This window comes from Agelaius phoeniceus (assembly GCF_051311805.1).
Source record: "Agelaius phoeniceus isolate bAgePho1 chromosome W unlocalized genomic scaffold, bAgePho1.hap1 SUPER_W_unloc_2, whole genome shotgun sequence".
Classification (NCBI taxonomy): domain Eukaryota; kingdom Metazoa; phylum Chordata; class Aves; order Passeriformes; family Icteridae; genus Agelaius; species Agelaius phoeniceus.
In genome coordinates this window covers 5,819,673-5,841,181 of record NW_027509867.1, presented here as the reverse complement: position 1 = coordinate 5,841,181, position 21,509 = coordinate 5,819,673, and the positions used below count along the sequence as shown (strand labels likewise).

The 21,509-nt window shown below is 52.7% G+C and overlaps 1 protein-coding gene across 1 annotated transcript in view; it reads right to left on the bottom strand.

Annotated features, from left to right (window-relative positions):
* LOC143692679 (uncharacterized) overlaps positions 1-21,509 on the bottom strand; it is a 468,458-nt gene that overhangs the window by 29,553 nt on the left and 417,396 nt on the right. The window lies entirely within an intron of this gene.

Below are 21,509 nucleotides of genomic sequence, written 5' to 3'. Positions count from 1 at the left end.
CAAGCTGCTCCTGGTGTTGCAAGGCTCACCTTATATGCAGGTAGGAATGCTTGGATCCTCCCCCTGGGCGGAGCATCCCACAATGGGAGGATGGAATTTGATCAGTCCTGCAGTGACACTCAATGGCCCATTCCCAGAAGATATCTCCCCTGGAGGGCGTTATCAGGGCTGAGTCATGGAAGAGATCAAGAACACTGCCCCACCTGTTTCTAGCAGTTGATGAAGATGGGCATTGAAAACATGCATTTGGTTCCATCTTCCATTGCAGCCTGAAACAGTGGGGGAATCCCTGCTCAGGGGGTGAACACCACCCCCCTTACCCAAACTGGCTCAGGTGTAAAACCCCCACCCCGGGAAGGCCACACACATAGGGGACAATGTCACACTTGCCCTGCTCCAGGGCAAATGGCATCTCTCTAATATTTTCTTAACCAGATTGCAAAATTATTTTGGCACAGTGAGTTCAGGGCACTGTTCTTTGACCCCAGTTGCCTTTGACAACAGCATGGTTCCTTCCTCTGAGGAGGTTGTGGGTCTCTCTGGAGGAACTCTTGGAAACTTGGATGCAGCTTCGTCTGAGCGACCTATGGGAGAACTGATGAGGAAAATGGCTGTTGTGGGACTGGAGTGTAAAGAAAAGACTTTGTTGTCCCTCCTTGAAAAGTTTGTTAAAATAACTGGAGGAAATGGAGCAAATAATACCAGCAAGACTGACAAGGTTCATTCACCACATGGTGAGGAACACAAGGCTGCTAAAAGTCCCACAAGAAGCCCAGCTCAAGTAGCTAAATTCCCAAATAACTACTGAATTCCCAGGCTTGGGTTTTTTGCCAAATGTGAGAATCATTATTCTCTTCATCCCTGTCACCTTTGTGACAGCTACACAGAGCTTTCCCTTCCTTTTAATAATATCTGTATTGGGCCGAATTTGCACTTTTCTTTAATTGTAACCTGCCAGCAGCTGAGCTGGAGCTGTGCAGGAACCAAGGAAACTTGGAATTGCCCCAGAATTGCTTCTATTGTCAGCCGGTGCTGCGGCGGCCGTGGGGCAGAGGGGTGGGAAAGGGGGCTCCGGGGTGGCAGTGGAGGAAATGCCGGGCCCGGGGGCTGAGCACAGGGCTGAGCACGCAGAGATGGTTTTGTTCTTGCTGAGCTCGCACTGAGCCAAGGCCTGTCCTGCCCCTCATTCGGCCACGCTGGGGAGGGGCTGAGGGTGTGGGGGAGCTTGGGAGGGGACACAGCCAGGACAGGAGATCCCAGCTGACCCCAGGGATAGCCCAGACCATAGGACATCATGATCAGTGCATGAAGTGTGGGGAACAAGGAGGAAGGGGGCACAGTTGCAGTGAGGGTTTTGTCTCCCCAGGTAACACTTAGGCAGGATTGGGCCCTGTTTCGCCAGTGGGCAGGGCCCGCACCAAAGACACAGACACCAACTTAACTTAAGGAACAGTGTAATTTAGATAATGCAAATTTGCAAAAAATTACAAAAATATTAGGTAGGCAAAGCAAATAATCATTAGTCAATAATTCCAAAAGAGAAGATGTTGAAATGAGTATGACACAGCTGTCCATTTCTGGCTGCAGGCTCTGGAGATTCTATCTCTGCCTTCAATCAGGGTTGCATTCCCTAAAGAATCCTGGTACCAAATCCTGCTTTCCAAGGCTGGAACAGTCTCTCAGGTTTAGCTGGGTGTGTATTCAATTACCCTCTGTTAAAGTTGGGACAATTATCATCTGTTAATTGAGCAGTTTACTTTATCTCTTCCACATGAATCCTCCCTCCAGGGAGATATCTTCTGTTAATGGGCCATTGAGTGTCACCGATAAAAATTCCATCATCCCATTGTGAGAAGCTCTGCCCAGAGGGAGGAGCCAAGCATTCCTACCTGGATATAATCTGAGAATGTGAACAACAGAGTCAGCCTTCTCCTGCAAGATTCCCAGAAGAGCAGCTTTCAGCTCCACTGGATCTCAGAGGAAGACCAGGCCAATCGGCACCACAACTGGACCTTCAGAGGAAAACTCCACCCTTCCACAGGATCACTGCTCCAACAGAACAACACCTGTCCCTGCAGGAGCACTGCAGCCACCATTTAACAGGAGTGCTACCAACACTCTGACCCACAGGGTGTCAGGTCGTATTCTTACTCCGTAAGTAGTTTTTAGTACTACTGCATTTGTATTTTTAATTTTCCTTCTGAAGAACTGTTATTCCTATTCCCATAGACTTTGCTTGACATTCCCTTGTTTTGAAAATTATAATTCCAAGGGAAGTGATTAATATTTTCCATTTCAAGGGAGTCTCCTGCCTTCCTTAGCAGACACCTGTCTTTTCAAACTGACACAATGCCCTGGGACACGCAGGCAGGTGAGGAGGAAGTCAGTGCCCCTTTCCCCCTCTCTCCTGCTCCATCTCCCAGCCCAGCACAGCCCCCGGCTGCAGGACAACCCTGCTGCCAACCCCGTCCTGCTGGGGATGCACTGGGGGGATCTCCTTCCCCTTCCCTCTGGCACGGAGGCAAATCCCATCCTCTCCTTGGCCTTCCTCCCCCAGAGAAGGAGCTGAGGATGGAGACCAAGGAGGAAAAATCTCCATGGCAGAGCCTCATGGAAGAGGCCATTTTGAGTGACTCCAGGGCACAGGAATCCAATGGGGAGGAAAATCTCCAGAGATTCCACAAGAGGAGGGGCTCCAAACCTAGCCCAGGGTGCTCTGAGGAGGAAAGACCCACCCTGAGCCAGGAAGGTGGACAGAGCTTCAGCCAGAGCTCAGAGCTGGTGGTCCATGAGCAGCTTCATGATGGGGAGAAGCCCCACAAGTGCTTGGAGTGTGGGAAGAGCTTCAGGCAGAGCAGCACCCTGATCAGCCACCAGATGATCCACACCGGGGAACGGCCCTACGAGTGTGGGGAGTGTGGGAAGGGCTTCAGCTGCAGCTCTGCCCTCATCATCCACCAACGCATCCACACTGGGGAGAGGCCCTACGAGTGTCCTGAGTGTCAGAAGAGGTTTCAGACCAGCTCCAGTCTCCTCCAGCACCAGCAGATTCACACTGAGGAGAGGCCCTTCCTCTGCCCTGACTGTGGGAGGGGCTTCAAGCGCAACTCCACCCTCATCACCCACCAGCGCATTCACGCTGGGGAGAGGGAGAGGCCCTACGAGTGTCCCCAGTGTCAGAAGAGGTTTTACACCAGCTCTGATCTCCTCCTGCATGAGCGGATTCACACGGATGAGAGGCCCTTCCGCTGCCCTGACTGTGGGATGGGCTTCAAGTGCAACTCCCACCTCATCAGGCACCAGCGGATCCACACCGGGGAGAAGCCCTACAAGTGTGGGAAATGTGGGATGAGCTTCCGCCAGAACTCTAACCTGATCTCCCACCAGAAGACCCACACCAGGGAACGACCCTATGAATGTGGGGAATGTGGGAAGAGCTTTAGGCAGAAGTCTCTGTTGATCTGCCACCAGAGGATCCACACTGGGGAAAGGCCATACAACTGTGGGGAATGTGGGATGACCTTTAGTAGGAAGACCCAAATGATCATCCACCAAATGATCCACACAGGGGAGAGGCCCTACCAGTGCCCCGAGTGTGGGAAGAGGTTTCACACCAGCTCTCAGCTCCGCCAGCACCAGCGCATTCACACGGATGAGAGGCCCCTCCTCTGCCCCGACTGCGGGAAGGGCTTCAAGCACAACTCCACCTTCGTCACCCACCGGCGCATCCACACTGGGGAGAGGCCCTACGAGTGTCCCCAGTGTGGGAAGAGCTTCACCCATAGCTCTCACTTGAGCAGACACCAACAGAGGCACCAGTAAAAGAAGCCCTGCACATGCCCCAAATGCAGGAAGAGTTTAATGCACTGCTCCAGCTTAATCCCCCATTGGAGACCCCACACTGGGAAGAGCCCTGGTGATCCATGTTCCCTGTGATCCATGCTGGGAAGACACCTGTCCCTTTTCCTGCCCCTGCCAATGACATGATGTGGGATTGGAGAACATGAGGGTCTGGCCATGGCCCTGTCATTACATTCACTCCCACCTCAGTTCATTGCCAGGGGCAGGAAAGGGACTCTCTCTCTCTCTCTCCCTGAGGAGAAGGGTGTCCTTTCCAGAGAGGAGGAAATACATTGCCAGGAAGAACTAGTTGTTGATGTTGTAGTTTTCTCTGTAAATAGTTTTACTTATCCCTTCTGTTATCAATATTGTTTTTATTCCTGTTTCTTCTTTATCTCATTGCAGTTCCCAATAAATTGTTCTTATCCCAGCCCGGGATCTTTGCCTTTTGTGCTTTCCATGGGAGGTGGGAGGGCAGCGAGGGCAGCGCGGTTTTAGCGGGAGCAGGAAATTGGGGAACCCCATTGCTGAAGCCCGGCCCATGGAAACCAAGCATCCCAGCTGGTGCCAGCCCTGGTGGCCATGGCAACCACCCCTGGCATGGTGTCTCCATGGAGCTGCCAAGGGACTGAGCATAGGAACAGGGTGCTGGTGATGGTTGCTATGGAAACTGCCCATAGCAACAGTGGACTGGTGATGGTTGCCTGCTAAGGATCAGATTTGTCACAGGCCCTCAGAAGGGTTCCATGGGGACATTCCAAGAATCTCCAGGCTGTTCCAGAGCTGGAATGTCACAGGCAGGGGCAGGGGATCCATGGAGACCTCCGAGGGGTTTCTAGGATGGTAAAGAGCCCTGTGGTCAGGGGCAGTCACAGCCATTCTATGGTGACATCCCAGGAGTCCCCAGGCTGCCAGAGAGCTGGGATGTCCCAGACACTCACAGGGGCTCCTGTGGTGGGCACAGTGGGAGCTTCACACAACATTTATTAGAGAAGCTCCTGTTGGGTCACAAGGTCCAGAAACGATCCCCAATGCTCCCCATAGATTCCCAAATGTCACTGTTGAATCAGTGTTCCATGGTTTCTTTCCAATGGAAAACAACCATCCTTATCCTCCAGGTGTCCATGTCTGAAATTGGGATTCCACCTCCAAAATTCTGGATATCCAAAGGTTACTCCCAGGCACAATCTGCCAGTACCATCAAGCCTGGCTGGCCTTGGCCTCTGGTGGCTTCCCCTGCAACACTGGGGCTGGGTCCTTCCCTTCCCATGGAGATCACTGGGACACTGTGGGGACCCCATGGAACCAAGGGGATCATTGTGGCACCACTGGAGCCCATGGAACCAAGGAGCCATGGTGACCCAGCGGGGCTTCATGGAACCCAGAGACCATTATGGCTCTGTGGGGCCTGATGGAACCATGGAGACCATTGGGACCCTTCAGGGCCTGGTGTCACCAAGGGGGCATTATGACACCTCAGGGCCTCAGGGAAGCAAGGGACCATTGGGACACTGTGGGGCCTGATGGAACTGAGGGAACATGGAACAGGCCTGGCTGGCTTGGCCTCCCAGGGGCCACCTGAAAGGTCTGGCTGATGTTGCAATGTCAAGGGCCGCCTCTCATCAGCTCCTGGAGCACTGGGGCTCCGTGCTTTCCGTGCTATGGAAAGAACTGTCCCTCTTTTTAAATGTCCATTGCCAAAATTGTTATTCTCTCTAAAAATTTTCCTATATGCAAGGGTTTCTCTCAGAAAAAAACCTGCCACTTCTGGCTGGCCTTGTCCTCTGGTGGTCACTCTCTTCTGCCTGGCAAACACTGGGGCTCTGTTCCTTCCTTCCTATGGAAAAGAACCAACCTTCATGTCCAGGGTCCATGGCCAAAATTAGAATTTGGCCTCCCAAATTCCATATTTCCAAAGATTGGTCCCAGACAAGAGTAGCAAGGACAGACAGGTCAGGCTGGCCGTGTCCTCTGGTGATTTTCTTAGACTCTGAGCTGAATGCTTTCAGCTGAAAAAAACTTGGAAAGGGCCCAGACATCTCCCAAGAAGCGTTTTTGAGGACTTGGGCCCATATGCACTATATATGGACAAAGGAGCTCTTGGCTCTGTGCTGTTGTGAGGGTTTGGCATCATGGAAGTGATGTTCTAAGAGAAGCTGCTAGCAGTTTCCTCCACGTCTGACAAAAAACCAATGAGTAATTATCTTTGAGAATTGACAATCTGTTAAACCAGTAAGGAAACTATACACGCCTCTGTGAAGACACATGTTAAAGATGGGAAAGCCTGGGAGGGTCTCTTTCCCTTCTGGCTGGCACAGAGGTAACAAGGCCAGCCCAGCTCCCCATCTCAGCCAGGGTGGGCCATGTGGGTTCCCTGCTTGCTTTTTCTACCTCTCTTGGGCTCGGGATTGAAGGCACTTGAGATGACAGTACGTGTTCAGACTCAGGTGTTTATTGTTTCTTACCCATGTTACATTCTTAAGGCCGTGAGTTCTACACTCTTTCATTATCAGGGTACAAAATGGCTAACTATCTCTTGTTACAAGGTCTTTTAAGGCTAAACTATCCAATTAAGAAAAGGTACCTAAATTATTTTCCCTTTTAACCCAATAATTGATCATTTGAAGCCTGCAATGCAGACTTTTATGTTCAATTACAAAATACCACCCAAACCCATGAAGAAGAAGGAAGAAGAAGGTGAAGAAGAAAGAAGAAGGTAAAGAAGAACAAGCTGTCTTCACCCTAAAACCTCCATCTGGCTTCATATTTATTATTATCTTCTAAAACCCTGAAGTCTTAAGATTTTTCTGTGATATTATACACTTCTAACCAACTACACACCCATAATCCCAATGCTATTGATCAATTTTGGAAGCCTTCTCCACAGCCTCAGGTCAAATGCAGTGTTCTCTTGCAGGTCTGTGCCGTTCAGCAGAGAAAGTTTAAATTTCTCAGCATCCAGGGTTCCAGCAAGGCCGGGCGGCTCCTGCCGTGGGGCCGGGCCCCTTCCCAGGGACCCCGCCAGGCCCCATCGGCTGCCGGGCAGGGCAGGGGAGGCCGCGGGGCCGGGCCGGGCCGGGCCATGGCTGCAGTTGGGAACATCTGGGCCCTGCTGAGCCCTGCCCCGCCGCCAGCCCGGGCCCAGCCAGGATCCGCCGGGCCCCAGGAGCAGCCCCGGGCCGGGCCGGCTCGGCCAAGATTCTGCCACCCTTGGGCTTCAGCCGCAAGCCCCGGGCAGGGGCAGGAGAAGCCATCGGCCCCGGCCGTGCTGCTGCTGTGCTCTGGCCTGGCTGCTGAGATCCTGGCCCTGCCCCAGCGCGGCCCATCCTGACACAGCCCCAGCGCAGCCGCTGCAGAAACCTCCATCGTAAAACAGCTCCGGCCGCAAGCACCGAGCCCGGCCGGGGGCACGGAACCATCTGCAGGCCCCGGGTGAGATATAAACTCTTTCAGTGCTTCCATCCTCCCTCCAGTGAGAGAAAAGGACAAAGTGCAGGCACAGAGAGGAGCAACATGAAGACACCCAGGTCAGTGAAGGGGAAGTTGAGTCCCAGATGGAAGGGATGAGGAGATGCCTTGATCTTGGGACTGAAATCCTCTTGTAAAGCTATGGAGAAGGATGTAATTAATATGTCAGACTCTCTTTTTCCCTATAACTAATTGAAAATATGGGTAGATGACCTGTTCAGCAAAAACCTCCATGCTAAAGTAAGCAAATGTTGAAGTAGCTGTGATCCCATCAGAAGTTTCAACAGAGAAAGAGAGAAGAGTGGTGAGACCCTGTGTCCTCAGGGAGTGAAGAAGAAGATCTCTGTTCTCAGAGATGAAGATGATTTCAGAAATAGATGAAGAGAATCTTTGCTCTTCAACAGCTCATCTTTAAACTCATACCCCATAAGTTGACATGGCCCATAAACACAGCTGTGGGAAAAGCTGTGAAAAATGGAAGGGACTTCACAATTGCAGATTTTCTGGGCACCTGCTCTTTGTGGGAATTGAGAGCCACGAGAGAACTTTTTTCTTATGGAGAAGTCTCCATAGCATGAAAGAGAGACTCCTCTCCCTAAGTGAACTGAAGAAAGACTGTTCTAGATGGTGTAAACTGGCTGAAACTTTCAGGTTTTGTCTCCTTGCATTGTCAGTAAGAAAGAAAAGGTTGTAGGGAGAGGCGAAGTGTTCAGATTCTTATTATTCTTTCTTCTATTTACTGGTAATAAACTTTTCTATATACCCCTTTAAAATTTAAGCCTACGTTGCCTTTCTCCTAATGCTGTCTCACTGCAGGACATGAGTAAATATATTCCAGTGAGTGCAATGGTAATTAGCCAACACTGATCCCACTGCACTAATAGATGCATTGGCTGAGAAATCTCAAATTAGCAAACCAAAATCACTCCAGATACGTTCCTGATAAACTGCATTAGAGCAGAGGGAAATCAAGGCACAGCCATGGTTTGTCAGGACTTGCTGCATCCTGATGAGCCCTGTGGTGCATTTGGAGCTGAGCCCTGGAACCTCAGGGCCTGAGAGGAGATTGCACAAAGCTTTCCAGGAGTCAAAGGCAGAAGAAAACCCCAAAGTGTCTCAAAGCATGAATGGGTCTCTGTGAGGTCCATCCCCAACACAGGCTCCTCATGGACTCCTTGGAGGAGAGAATTGGAGGCCAGGATTGACCAAAAACCTCTCAGAGTCTCAATGTAGAAAGGAAATTCCAAACTACCTTAAAATTTTTGAGAACCTCAAAGCATTACTGAGCCCCACTGAGTGTCAGTACAAAGCTCTCAAGGGACTCATTAAAGCAGATAATTGGGGCCATGATTGCACAAACCTCTCACAGAGTCTGTATCAAAAGGGAAACACCAAGTACCTTAAAATAACTGAAGTACCTTGAAGCATTAATGAGCCCACTGAATGTTGTTATTGATAACGGCTCTCCAGGGACTCATTAAGCAGATAATTGGAACCTGTAAATGCACAATCTTTCTCATAGAGTCTGTATCAAAAGGGAAAGAGGAAGTAGCTTAAAAAACTTAAGTACCCTGAAGTATTAATGAGTCACAATCAAAGCTGCAACCGGCAGAGAATCTCTAGGGACTAATTACAGCAGATAATTGGTGCCATGATTGCACAAACCTCTCAGAGACTCCAAGGCAAAAGCCAAAGCCAAAGTCCTTTGAAAAACCTGCAGTCCCTGCAGGGAGCATGAAGGAGCCCCCAGGGCCATTGCTGAGCAAGGCTCCCCAGGGACTCCTTGCAGCAGATCCTTGAGGCCACTGGGATGTGGGCTAGGGGGGGATGCTGAGGGCAGCACAAGGGGCTGACAGTGCCCAGCCTGGCTGGGGCTGTGCCAGGAGGCCCCAGGGCCTCAGGACAAGGTGTCTCCTCCCAGCCCTTGCTGGCACAGACCCTGCTGTGCCCCAGGGCACCAAGACTTGGCTTCTCCTTGTCCCCACCTGTCATCACTGCCTGCAGTTCTCTGCCCTGCCTGGGGCCTGGGGACACTTGCTCAGTCGTGTCCCTCTCTGGGACCCATTAAAAGTCCAAGAAAGTTTGGAGTTGGATTCTGCCTTGGAGTTCTGCAGAGGTTTCTTCAGCTCCCTCTCAGGGACTGACGTTCAGGGCCTGAGCACAAAGCCCCAGAGGCTGATTAAAGTCCTTGTGCTGTGTCTGTGCTGCTGAGCTGGGCTGGGCTCCTGGCACAGAGGCAGCTCCTGGTCACCAAGAAGAGCTTCAAAAGCACATTTCTCTGGATGAGCAGCTCTTGTGCCAGCCCAGCAGGGCTGGGGCACTGCCTGCAGCCAGCGCGGGCACAGCCCAGAGGCACAGAGAGCTTCAATCAGTCAGGGCTGGGAAGGGGCTGAGAAGTGCCTGGGGCACAATCACTGCCAGCCCTTGGCACAGGAACCTCTGGCTGCAGGACAATGCAGCTGCAGCTCCTGGAGCCATCTCCTCAAGCTGGAACATGCCAATGCCTGCAGAGCCTGTGAGTACATTCTCTGCTTGTCTCTTGTGCAGAGCAGCCAGTGGTGCCCAGGGCTGTCCTGCAGAGCAGGGTCCTGCAGCCCAGGGCGCTGTGCTGGGGCAGGGACTCTGCTGCCTGCCAGGGACAGCTCTCAGCCAGCCCTGGCAGCTGCTGCCAGCACTGGGGGACAAGATCTGGGTGGCAGGAGAGAGCTGGTGAGGCTTGGGAGTGTTCTCCTTGTGTGGGGAGGATGCTGCATTGTTCAGGACTGCTCCCAGCATGGCATTTAACTGCAGAACATTTCCAACTAGATTATACAGGGAGCACAGTGAAGAAGGGGCTGCATAAAAGGGAAAATCTTGCCTTTTTAATATACTGCTCTGTGTTTCCTGGATGGGAAACTCCACATAGATATTGATCTCTCAGTTCAGGTAAAAAAAAACCAAATTTCTCTCAGATCTTACAAAACCCAGCAGTGACAGAAATCAGCAAAGGGCCCCTTAGAGGCAGCATCAGTGTTGCTTTTCCAGCCTCCTCAGGGTTGCTCTGAAGTTGCCATCAGAGCCTGAAGAGCCAGAGCTGCCCCTGGGCTGGGCCTGAGCTGGGAGGGCTCTGCAGGGCAGAGCTGAGCCCCCAGGGCTGGGCTGGGCTCTGGCAGCACTGGCAGGGCCCAGCCCTGGGCACAGGGAAGCAGCTGCTGGCAGGGACAGCTCCAGGCAGCAGAGCCCTGGGCAGGCAGTGAGGGGAAAGTGCCCCCAGGCTGTGCTGGGATATTTCAAGTCCTCTCCACACCCAACTATTCCATGATTACATTTTTTACAGATCCCCATGCCAAGGCACCATAGGAAATGTCCAACAGCAGCTCCATCAGGCACTTCCTCCTGCTGGCATTGGCAGACACGCGGCAGCTGCAGCTCCTGCACTTCTGCCTCTTGCTGGGCATCTCCCTGGCTGCCCTCCTGGGCAACGGCCTCATCATCAGCGCCGTAGCCTGCGGCCACCACCTGCACACACCCATGTTCTTCTTCCTGCTCAGCCTGGCCCTCACTGACCTGGGCTCCATCTGCACCACTGTCCCCAAAGTCATGCACAATTCCATCTGGGACACCAGGGACATCTCCTACACTGGATGTGCTGCTCAGCTCTTTTTCTTTGTGTTCTTCATGGGAGCAGAGCTTTGCCTCCTGACCATCATGTGCTACGACCGCTACGTGTCCATCTGCAAACCCCTGCACTACGGGACCCTCCTGGGCAGCAGAGCTTGTGCCCACATGGCAGCAGCTGCCTGGGCCAGTGCCTTTCTCACTGCTCTCATGCACACGGCCAATACATTTTCCCTGCCCCTGTGCCATGGAAATTCCCTGGGCCAGTTCTTCTGTGAAATCCCACAGATCCTCAAGCTCTCCTGCTCAGACACATACCTGAGTGAATTTGGGCTTCTTGCTTTTAGTGCTTTTCTTTTTTTGGGTTGCTTTGTGTTCATTGTTTTCTCCTATGTGCAGATCTTCAGAGCTGTGCTGAGGGTCCCCTCTGAGCAGGGACGGCACAAAGCCTTTTCCACCTGCCTCCCTCACCTGGCTGTGGTCTCCCTGTTCCTCAGCACTGGCATGTTTGCCTACCTGAAGCCCCCCTCCATGTCCTCCCCATCCCTGGATCTGGCCCTGTCAGTTCTGTACTCGGTGGTGCCTCCAGCCCTGAACCCCCTCATCTACAGCCTGAGGAACCAGGAGCTCAAGGATGCCCTGAGGAAAATGATGACTTTATCTTTCAGAAACAATAAACTCTCTCTTTTCTGCTTCAGAACCTTCAGAATGTAACTCTTTACAATCTCTCGGCCATTTTTTCCTATTTGTCTATTTTTTCATTGGGACTTTTTCTTATTATTTTTCCAGTGTTATAATGTTTTTTATAAAATGCTGTAATACTCCACTGAGCATTTCTACATGAACATCTACTTTTTTTTGAAACACCAAGACTTTCAGGAGGCTTGATCCCTGTGAATTTGAATAAAATCCAGTGTCTGCCCTGCCTTGTGTGTCCAAGGCATTTCCTCAGCCCTTCTCTGGCTCTGCAGGGGCTGTGCCTGTGAGCAGAGGCTGAGGGAAGGGGCTCCCAGCACAGCAGCACGGCCAGGGACAATGGCCCTGCCTCTTTGCACATCTGCTCCCCCCAGCTCCACACTCCCCTCCCCAGCCCTGCTGTGGGTGCAAGGCCAGAGTGCTCTGGCAGCTTGGTCCCTGTCCTGCTGCGTGTCCCTGCTGTGACCTCAGGCAGGGACAGGCCATGGGCACTGCTGGGACACAGCTGGGCTCCAGCACAGCAGCTCCATCAGCAAAGGGCATCTCCTGAGGGCAGGGCAGGGAGGCTTTGCTCCCCTCCAGAGTCACTCTCAGGACTCTCAAGAGGCTCCTTGTGTTCCTTGCTCTCCCAGGGCTCAGTGGGATGAGATCAGGGTCTCACTGGGGCCTTCAGGGGACTCAGGTCTGGGTCAGGTTTTGCTGGTTGCTGGCCAGTGCCCATCAGATGCTGAATGGTCTGTGCTGAACCTTCCTGGGGCTCTGCAGCTTGTGCCAGGGATGATGACAGGGGAATGTTTGTCTGGAGGGCCTTGGGAGCTGCAGGAGAGCACAGGGGACCTGCAGGGACAGAGTGTGCCAGGGACCAGCAGGGAGTGGAGCTCACTGGGCACTGGCCAGGGTGGGGTCACCCTGAGATCAAGGCCTGAATGTCTGCTGTGAGCCAGGAGAGCTCTGCAGCCCAGGGACACAGCAGGCACAGGGAAAGGAGTCTGGGCACTGACTCCTCTGCCCCTCAGGGATCTCCCCCAGGAGGATCCAGGGCAGCCCCGAGCCCCTCTGGCAGCCCTGGAACAAGGCAGGCACCTCTGAGCCCCTCCATGGCCCCGCAGAGCCCGTGTGGGAGGGGGTCAGGGCAGGAGCACCCTCAGCTGCCTCTGTGTCCCAGGCTGAGCAGCAGAGCCCAGCAGAGGCAGCCCAGGGCCCCGGGCAGCACAGCCCCCGTGCTCTGCAGAGCAGCAGCCCCAGCTCGGGGCTCTGGGCAGCAGGGCAGGGCTGCAGCAATGGCTGCTCGGGCTAGCACAGACGTGTTCCCCTGGGAAAGGCTCTGGGGGCAGCTGGCATGGGCCAGGAGCAGGGCAGGAGCCCGTGGGGGTGCAGAGGAGCCCTGGCAAGAGGCTGCCCTGTCCCTGGGCCAGCAGGAGCTGCGTGAGGAGCCCCGGGGCCAACTCTGCTGCTGGGCTGGGCAGCGGGGCTGGCCCTGGGGCTGCAGGAGCTGCCCGAGCTGAGCATCTGCTGAACATCCCAGACACAGAGTGGCTGTCCCTGACCTCCAGGGCCTCCAGTTCCTGCTGCAGGCCCTGACCTGACTCTGCTGCTCTGCTGGGCTGGGGCAGGGGCACGGAGGGGAAAACAATGGACCCTTGTCCCCACAGTGTCAGAATGGTATCTATGGTTCCATGAGCCCCACGGTGTCACAATGGCCCCTTGGTTCCATTAGGCCCCATAGGGTCACCACGGTACCCTGGTTACAGGAGGCCCTTCAATGTCACAATGTCCCCTTGGTTCTATGGAGCCCACAGGGTCAGTTTTGCCAGTGGGCAGGGTCAGCACCAAACACACAGACACCAACTGAATGAATTGTGTAATTTATATAATGTATGTCTGCAAAAAATTACAATAGGAGAGGCTCAGCAAAGCACATAATCGTTAGAAAATAATTACAAAAGCAGAAGCTCAGCAATGCACCCAACCATCCCCACCAAAGATTGCCTGCAGTGATGGAGAAAGATCCAGCCCCAGTTACCCTCAGCCTTTACCATCGCCCAGACCCACACAGCAGCTGGGGAAGCTGTCACAGCCAAGGGCTGCAGAGCCACTCCTGGGCACTGGCAACTCCTGCAGGTGCCTCCAGCCACAGGTGAGGCTCCAACCCTGCTGGGAGAGGGCCCAGCTCTGACAGTGCTGAATGGACAAACTGACAGCACTGCTAGTGTGGCAACATCTGGTTTCATTCTCCTCTTGGCTCCCTCCCAAAGCCTGGCCAGGGCCCCAGGAGGAACCAAGGGAGGTGACTTTGACCATTCAGCCCCAAACAAAGTCAGATGGGGCCTTTTCTGGTTTCCAAATACAAAAAAGTAAATCCATATTTCACCAATGAACATGTACAGAGCTTATATTGCTAATAATGATTCATTAATGAGCAGATACAAATATAACCTTTGGTTGTAAGGTTCATCTGGAGCTCAGCTTTGCCTCAGGGCCTGTTGTTCAGGCCTGGTGAGGCCTCAGTGCTTCAATCAATGCCTTGACCTACAGATGAACTGCAACCTTCAAAACAATTCTTTGGATAACAGAGTTTAGATTTAGGTATTAGGCATAAAGGCATCACCTCTTGTTCTTCAATTAAGTGCTGTTCAAGTTCATTACTCAGAGCTACAATTTGCATTCCTTTTAAAACAGCCCTAATTAGTTGCTATTCTCTGTTCTTTATCAAATTCCCCTTTTTTCCTTGAGACTGTGTCTCTTTTCAGACAAGTCCCAGTACTCCATTTCCAGCACAAGGTGTCACAGCAACTCTAACATGGAATCATAACACACCAAGCGCTCACACTGCAACGATTGCAGTGACTGCCACAAATGCATTTCACAGCAGCCTCCAATTTGGGAGCCAATCCCACCATGAGGAATTTTCTTCTTTCTGCCTCTCTTCTACTGATCTTTCTATTGAGGTGATTCCTGATTGCTGGACCTCAAACCCAGCACTGATAGACATTCCTGCAACATTCCTGTCCTGGAATAGCCCAGGATCCTCCCTGGCCAGCAAGCAGATAATCCAAGGCCGTGCAGTTCTGCAGAGCCCCATTTGTGTTTGTTGGAGCTCGCAGGATGTGCTGTTGGATATTTTAACAGCATCACTTCTTTCTTCTTCTAATAATTGATTTAGTTCATTAATGTAAATAGGGTGCAGCCATGCACAGCCAGGGGTTTCCATTTCCCCAGTGGGCCATTGTTAAGGGCATGGAGCACATCTGGGAGATGGGTTCTCCATGGGGACAGGTTCCCATCTCCTCATTTTTTCAACTGCTCTTTTAACAACCCCTTCACCCATTCAACCAATCCTGCAGCTTGTGGATTGTCTGGGATATGAAAAACCCAGCAGTCTTAATCACTGCATTTCTCACAGTAATAGAAAAAGCATTCTGCATCACAGTATCAGCAAATCCTGAAAAAACAGCCAATTTCATCCCTTGATCATTTATTCCTTGTATACAATTCACAAAGTTTACCACTGACATTTGGGTCCTGGCCAGTCCTTTTCTATAGAGTATTTAGTGTCAGAGTGAGCAGACAAAGCTGACAAATTAGTATTGTCAGGATTATTTCACATTATCAATTTTTAAATACCTAGATAAAAATATAAATTATTGTGTTATATTACATATAAGTATTACAATAATAATAATAATAATAATAATAATAATAATAATAATAATAATAATAATAATAATAATAATAATATTTCACTTGTACAAATGAACCTGAGCTCAAGATTGAAACCTTCTGTCACTCCGTGTGGGAGTGACAACAACAATTTTTCCTTCTGTTGGTGCTGTTTCCAAAGTGTCATTAACAAAGTTCACCTCCATCTTCCCAAACCCACAAGTTCTTTTCATTTTCCATGTGCAATTTTTGGATGCATTTGAAGCCATCCAGGGGTTCAGCCTCTTTTACCTGACTGCCCCACTGCTCCCACGGGGCTCCGACCTCAGCCCACTCCAGAGCCAGGGAACTCCAGGGAAGGGCTTCCCATCTGGGAATTTCTGATGGCACTGATTCCTCACATTTACACTGAACAAGTGACATTTTGTTGGGATCTGGCCAGACTGTGCCAGTTTTGTTTTACCAGTGGGCAGGGTCAGCACCAAAGACACAGACTCCAACTGAAGGAATCAGTGTCATTTCCTGCAGCTCAAAGCAGCAAAGAATCACAACAGGAGCAGCTCAGCAATGCACCCAACCATCCCCACCAAAGATTGCCTGCAGTGATTGAGAAAGATCCAGCCCCAGTTACCCTCAGCCTTTACCATCCCCCAGACCCACACAGCAGCTGGGGAAGCTGTCACAGCCAAGGGCTGCAGAGCCACTCCTGGGCACTGGCAATTCCTGCAGGTGTCTCCAGCCCCAGGTGAGGCTCCAACCCCGCTGGGAGAGGGCCCAGCTCTGACAGTGCTGAATGGACAAACTGACAGCACTGCTAGTGTGGCAACATCTGGTTTCATCCTCCTCTTGGCTCCCTCCCAAAGCCTGGCCAGGGCCCCAGGAGGGACCAAGGGAGGTGACTTTGACCATTCAGCCCCAAACAAGGCCAGATGTCAGATTTCATGGCCTGGTCTGGCTTCTAAATACACAAAGGTCAACACATGTTTCACTAAGGAGTGGCTACATCTATCACAGTGCTAATGACCATGCATATTTCATCAGGGAGCAGATACAAAGATAACCTTTGGTTGGAAGGTTCATCCAGAGGCCACCTTGGGCTCAGGGCCTGCTGTTCAGGCCTCACTCAGGGCTGCTGTCCAGGCCTTGGCACTTCAGGGACATGCTTTAGTGCTGGGCTTGGCACTGCTGGCTGAGCGGCTGCACTGGGTGAGCTCAGAGGGCTTTTCCAACAGAAAGGATTCTTTGATTCCATGATTCTATCCACTGCATTCAGCTGGGTCCATGTTAGCAGCATTCATTTGCTCAGAAAGTCTCCTCTTGCCCAGCTCCTGTGGCCTGAGGCTTCAGCTCCTTCAGCTGCTGGTGCTGAGCTGCTCATGCTGAACGAGACCACTCGGAGAGAAGAGCACAGTCCATGCAATTCCTTCTGGGACACGGAGAGGGGAGGCTGTGCAAACAGGAGCATTGTTTGCTGTGGCTCCTCTCTGCCCTTCACGCCTTTCAGCGCTCTGAACCAGCCAAGAGCTTTCTCCAAGAGTGCAATGGAGCAGCTGTTCCTGCTCCTGGCTCTGGCTCTCTCCAGTCTCTGCCCTTGCCTGCTTCTGTCCCTCGTGCTGTGCCCTCTGTTCCCCCAGGGCTGGCTGGCTGCTGCCCAGGACTGTGGCACTGGCACAGATCCAGTGCTCCAGAGCCTCCTTTCTGTGCCCTTGGAGCTGCCTGGGCACAGCAGCCTTTTCCATCTGCAAGCTCCCCATGGACAGGGAGTGCCCAGCTCCGTTCCATGCACAGCCTCCAGGAGCCCAGGGCTGCCATCTCAAGTCCCTGCTGGCACTGGGGGCTCCCAGGTGCCTCAGGCTGCTGTGACACCGCTGCACACGGGAGGGAACAGGGGCAGGGCTGTGCTGAAAGTCAGCTCCATCTGCTGCTGCTGCTGCTGCTGCTGCTATGGGGTCATTTGTACAGCCCTGGCCCAGAGTCAGGGATCAGATCCTGCCAGTCTCTTCCAGCCCTGGCTGCTCAGAGGTTGGGCCTTGGAGCCTCAGGTGGCCAAAGGCAGCTGCTCCTGGTCCCTCTGTGTGCCCGTGTTCAGCAGTGCTGCTCCATCAGTCTGTGCCCAGCAACGGGGAAAAGCCTCAGCCCTGCAGGGCCAGGAGCTGCCGGGCTCTGCCTGAGCAGCTCAGCCAGCAGGAAGGGAGCTGCTCCACACGGGAACCAGGAGCAAAGGACATTCCTTTCATAGGACAGGTTTTCTATTTAAAGGAAAAAAAAGAAAAAGGGAAGAAATAGGTAAATTGTAAAAGATAAGAATAAAATCAAAGTGTTAGAGAAAAAATATAACATAATGTTAGTGAAAAAAACAAAACATAAATGCAAAGTTACATTCTTTGCATTAAGAGCTAAATAATCTTTTTAAAAAGAGAACTGAGTTATTTACATTGTAAATGTGCTGATGCCATGGATCCATCTTGCTGACTTCAGCACCCTTTTTTGAAAAGTTTTTGAGGTTGTTTCCAACATTGTTGAATTGTGGGTGAAGCAATGGGAAATTGCTTTGTGCCCTTTCAGCTCCAAGCAGGACTGGGAATGGAAACTCTGTCAAAGCCCAAATCCTTTAGAAGATGCCCTTCCTTCTCACCCTGTGAATGAGCTGCACATTCCCTTTGAAACTGTCAGGCATTTCTTAGAGACACAAAGTCCCACTTAGGGCTTTTTGCTCTGGTTTGGCAGTGCAGAAGGGCAATTCTCCATCCACCAGCTCCAGACTGCACTGCCTCAGGAGCACGGCCCACTCGCCAGCTTTGGCCCACTCGTGGCACTGCTAGAGGAGGAAGAAAGTGCAACTGCATAATTCCAGCCAATCAAGAAGGAAGAATGGGACAGACAAACACCCTGTGCAGATCCAGGCATTCAGCTGGGACTGTGGAGAGTTTGGGTCCTTGCCAATTGGATGTGTGTCCCCAGCTGCAATCTCTGGGCCTGCAGCAGAGTCTCACTCACCTGCCAAAGCAGAAAGCTCAGGCGCTGTGCTCGCAACGGGCTTGTCTGATGCAGAGCTGTCAGAGCAATGTGAGGGCAGAGCCAGCCCAGCTGAGCCCAGGGCTGAGCCCAGCAGAGCCCTGGCAGAGCCCAGAGCAGCCTCAGCAGCCGCAGAGCCCGGCTGCAAGGAGAGAAAGCAGAAACCGCCCGTCAGCTGAGGGCTCCTGTGCCCTTGTGCCAAGGCCTGCGGTGCCCAGGCCATGCTGGCTGTGACCAGAGCTGTGCCCAGAGCTGCCCATCCCTGCTGCCTTTGGCAGCAGAGCAGGAGGGCAGGACATGTGCCCAGCCTGCAGCCAGCCACGGCACATCCAGCCCTCAGCAGCTGCCCAGAGCAGGATGCTCCTGTGCTCGCTGCCATCTCCCAAAAGCTCTGATCCCACCCTGCCAAGCACACAGGGACCCACCTCATGCCATCCATGGCTGCAAGAAAAGCTGCTCCCAAACCATGGCCTCAGCCTTCTCCAAGGGCACGGCCCATCCACGCCACAGCTGCTCCCAAGCACTTCCCCATCCACACTGGACCACCTAGAACGCTTCCTCTGGAAAAACAAACAACACATTCTTGAAAAGAGATTAGATACAAAAAGGGAAAACAAGAAAAACGGTAAAAACTCTTATCTCTGTCAGGGCCTTGAGGGAGGCCCAACTCCTACATGGTAGGGTGTGGTGGTTTGACAGGAAATGTGTTTTTTGGGATGCTGTGTTTTTGGCCAATGGATATTCAGACTTTAATATTGGCATTTAACCTGGCCATTGGGACATGGACACGCCTCTGAGAACACGGGGTTAAAAGCAGAGCTCTCCCCTGGGAGGGCCTCTTGGGTTTCCGGCGGGAAAGAGTTCGGGTCTCTGCCCCGGCCCAGCTGCTGGCTGGGCAGGGGGAGGGGAAAAGCCATGTGGCCGGGAGAGGTAGGCCTGAGCCCGGGGGTGGAAGGGTGGAAGAGAGAAAGAGAGAGAGAGACACCGGGAGCCATCGGGCAGCCCCCCTGAGAGACACAGAGAGAGAGAGAGAGAAAGAGCCGCTGCCTGAGACTGTGACCTTGAAGCTTGATAAACATGGGCCTGTGCCGGCAGCACGGCTGGGACGGAGAAGAGGGGGGGGTTCAGCCGGCCACTTGTAGGAGCTTTTAACCCCTTTTTGGAAAATGAGAACTTTACAGAACATTGACCTTTCCTAGAAGATAGAGTGGAAGATGAAAAAGGAAATGGGCCAGTGTGAGAGAGGTCTGGGCGAGTGAGAGATAGTAGAAGAGTAGAGAAGAATCCTAGTGGGAAGAGATGATGGAGTAGCTTTTGCTGGACTCTTTTTGTATAGCCATGGACAGAACCATGTTCCTTGTGACACAGAGACTGCATTCTAGGGGGAGGCAATGGCCTCAGAGCCAAGAGGGTTCAGTATTGATGCCCCTCGGCCCCAGGGGGTGAAAAAATATGGGGGGGACAGGTGTCCCAAAGGAGAGATTGTGGGGACAGGTGTCCCAAAGGAGAGACTGTGCCTTTTTGGATCGGGACAGAGCATCCTTAAAAGACAACCCTAGAAGCAGTTCTGGTCCGTGTTCAGTGGTGAGAGCACTGGACATGAAAAGGAAGAAGTCACGACGGCAGATGTACTCCGGGCGGTGCCACAAGTGACACAGGAACACACGAGGCTTCAGCTGTGTTTCCAGGGGAAGCCCATGGTACAAGAAGGACTCCTCTCCTCTTGATGAATTGAGGATTGATTGTCTAAAAGGTGGTGTAGGACTGAGAGTTGGTGATTTGAGGAACAAATGTATTGAGTTGGAAATTTGGTGGGGGGAGGAGGAAATGCATTTGTGAAGTTTTCATTTTCCCTGTGTATGTGTGTTCCTTTTTCTTTGTAGTTGTAGTGTAGTTAATAAAGTTTTGTTTTCTTTTTTCCCTAAGTAGGAGCCTGCTTTGCTTATTCCTGGTCACATCTCACAGCAGAAACCAGGGAGAAGGTATTTTCATGGGGGCACTGGCATTGTGCCAGTGTCAAACCATGACATAGGGAAAAACCCAGCCATGGCTGAGGGAAGCCCACACTTTCTCTCTTCCCCCCTGCACTGCCCCCCAAAATCATGGTGATCCCAAAGCACACGAGGGCAGTGGAGCAGCCCAAGCCCTTCCTTGCCTGCAGAGCAAAGCAGCCCCTGCACAGGTTCTGGAGTCCCACCTCTGCTCCCACCATGGGGCTTTGTTTGTGTCGGGCTGGCTGCCCCAGCCCCAGCCCCAGCCCCAGCCCGGGGCACGGTGGCTGCTGGGGGCTGTTGGCAGGGCCAGGAGCCCACTCCCATTTCATACCCAGCCCAGCCCATCCCCCAGCCCTGCCAAAAGCAGCTGGGCAGCGACTGAAGGATGAGTTGCATCTGCCCCAGCAAAGGGGGAACCTTTGCTTCCCAGCCAGGCTGGGCCATGCCCAAATCTGACAGCATTTCCCCGGTGTGGACTCATCCGCAAATTCCCTGTGGAGTTTGCCTTTGAAGAAGGTGCCAGAATCAAAGTCCATCACCTTCAGCCTCCAGTGGCCAGGCTGAGGAAGAGCTTGTCATCCTTGATGTCATCCTGGCTGTCTCCAGCAGCAGCAGCAGCAGCAGCAGCAGCAGCAGCAGCAGCAGCAGCAGCAGCAGCAGCAGCAGCATCCCCACCCGGTACAGCTTCTCCAGGGGCTCCTGCTCCTTCCCTGGGGGGAGACCAGGCTCTCAGGGCTCTGCCCAGGGCCCCAGCTGTCAGGGAACCAGCACAAGCAAAACCAGCTTGGATGGCGGCCACCAGTGCTGGGCAGAGCAGCTCAGCTCCAGCACAAGGGCTGCGTGCGCCCATCCCATGGCCCCGGTGCAGTGACACAGGCAGCACAAAAAGGTCTGGGTTCCTCTGCTTCTCATTGCCAAGGCATGTGTGGAGCTGCAACTTACCAGGGCCCTGGATCAAAGTGTGCCTGTGGCTCTCTCCCTTCTTCTATGGCAGAGGAATATCCTGCACCCAAGGATCACAGACCAGGTCTTCTAATGTGGGTCTGTCCAAGGAGTTCACGGATAAACACCACCTGATCAGATCTTTGCACTCTGGGCAGAGAAAGCAGAAACTGCCGGTCAGCCAGAGAAGGCTCCTGTCTGCTTTGCCCCACTATTCCCATGCCCAGGCCATTCTGGATGCGCTCAGGGTTGGGCCTAAACTTTCCCATCAATTCCCTGTTTTGGAGGAGAGCAGGA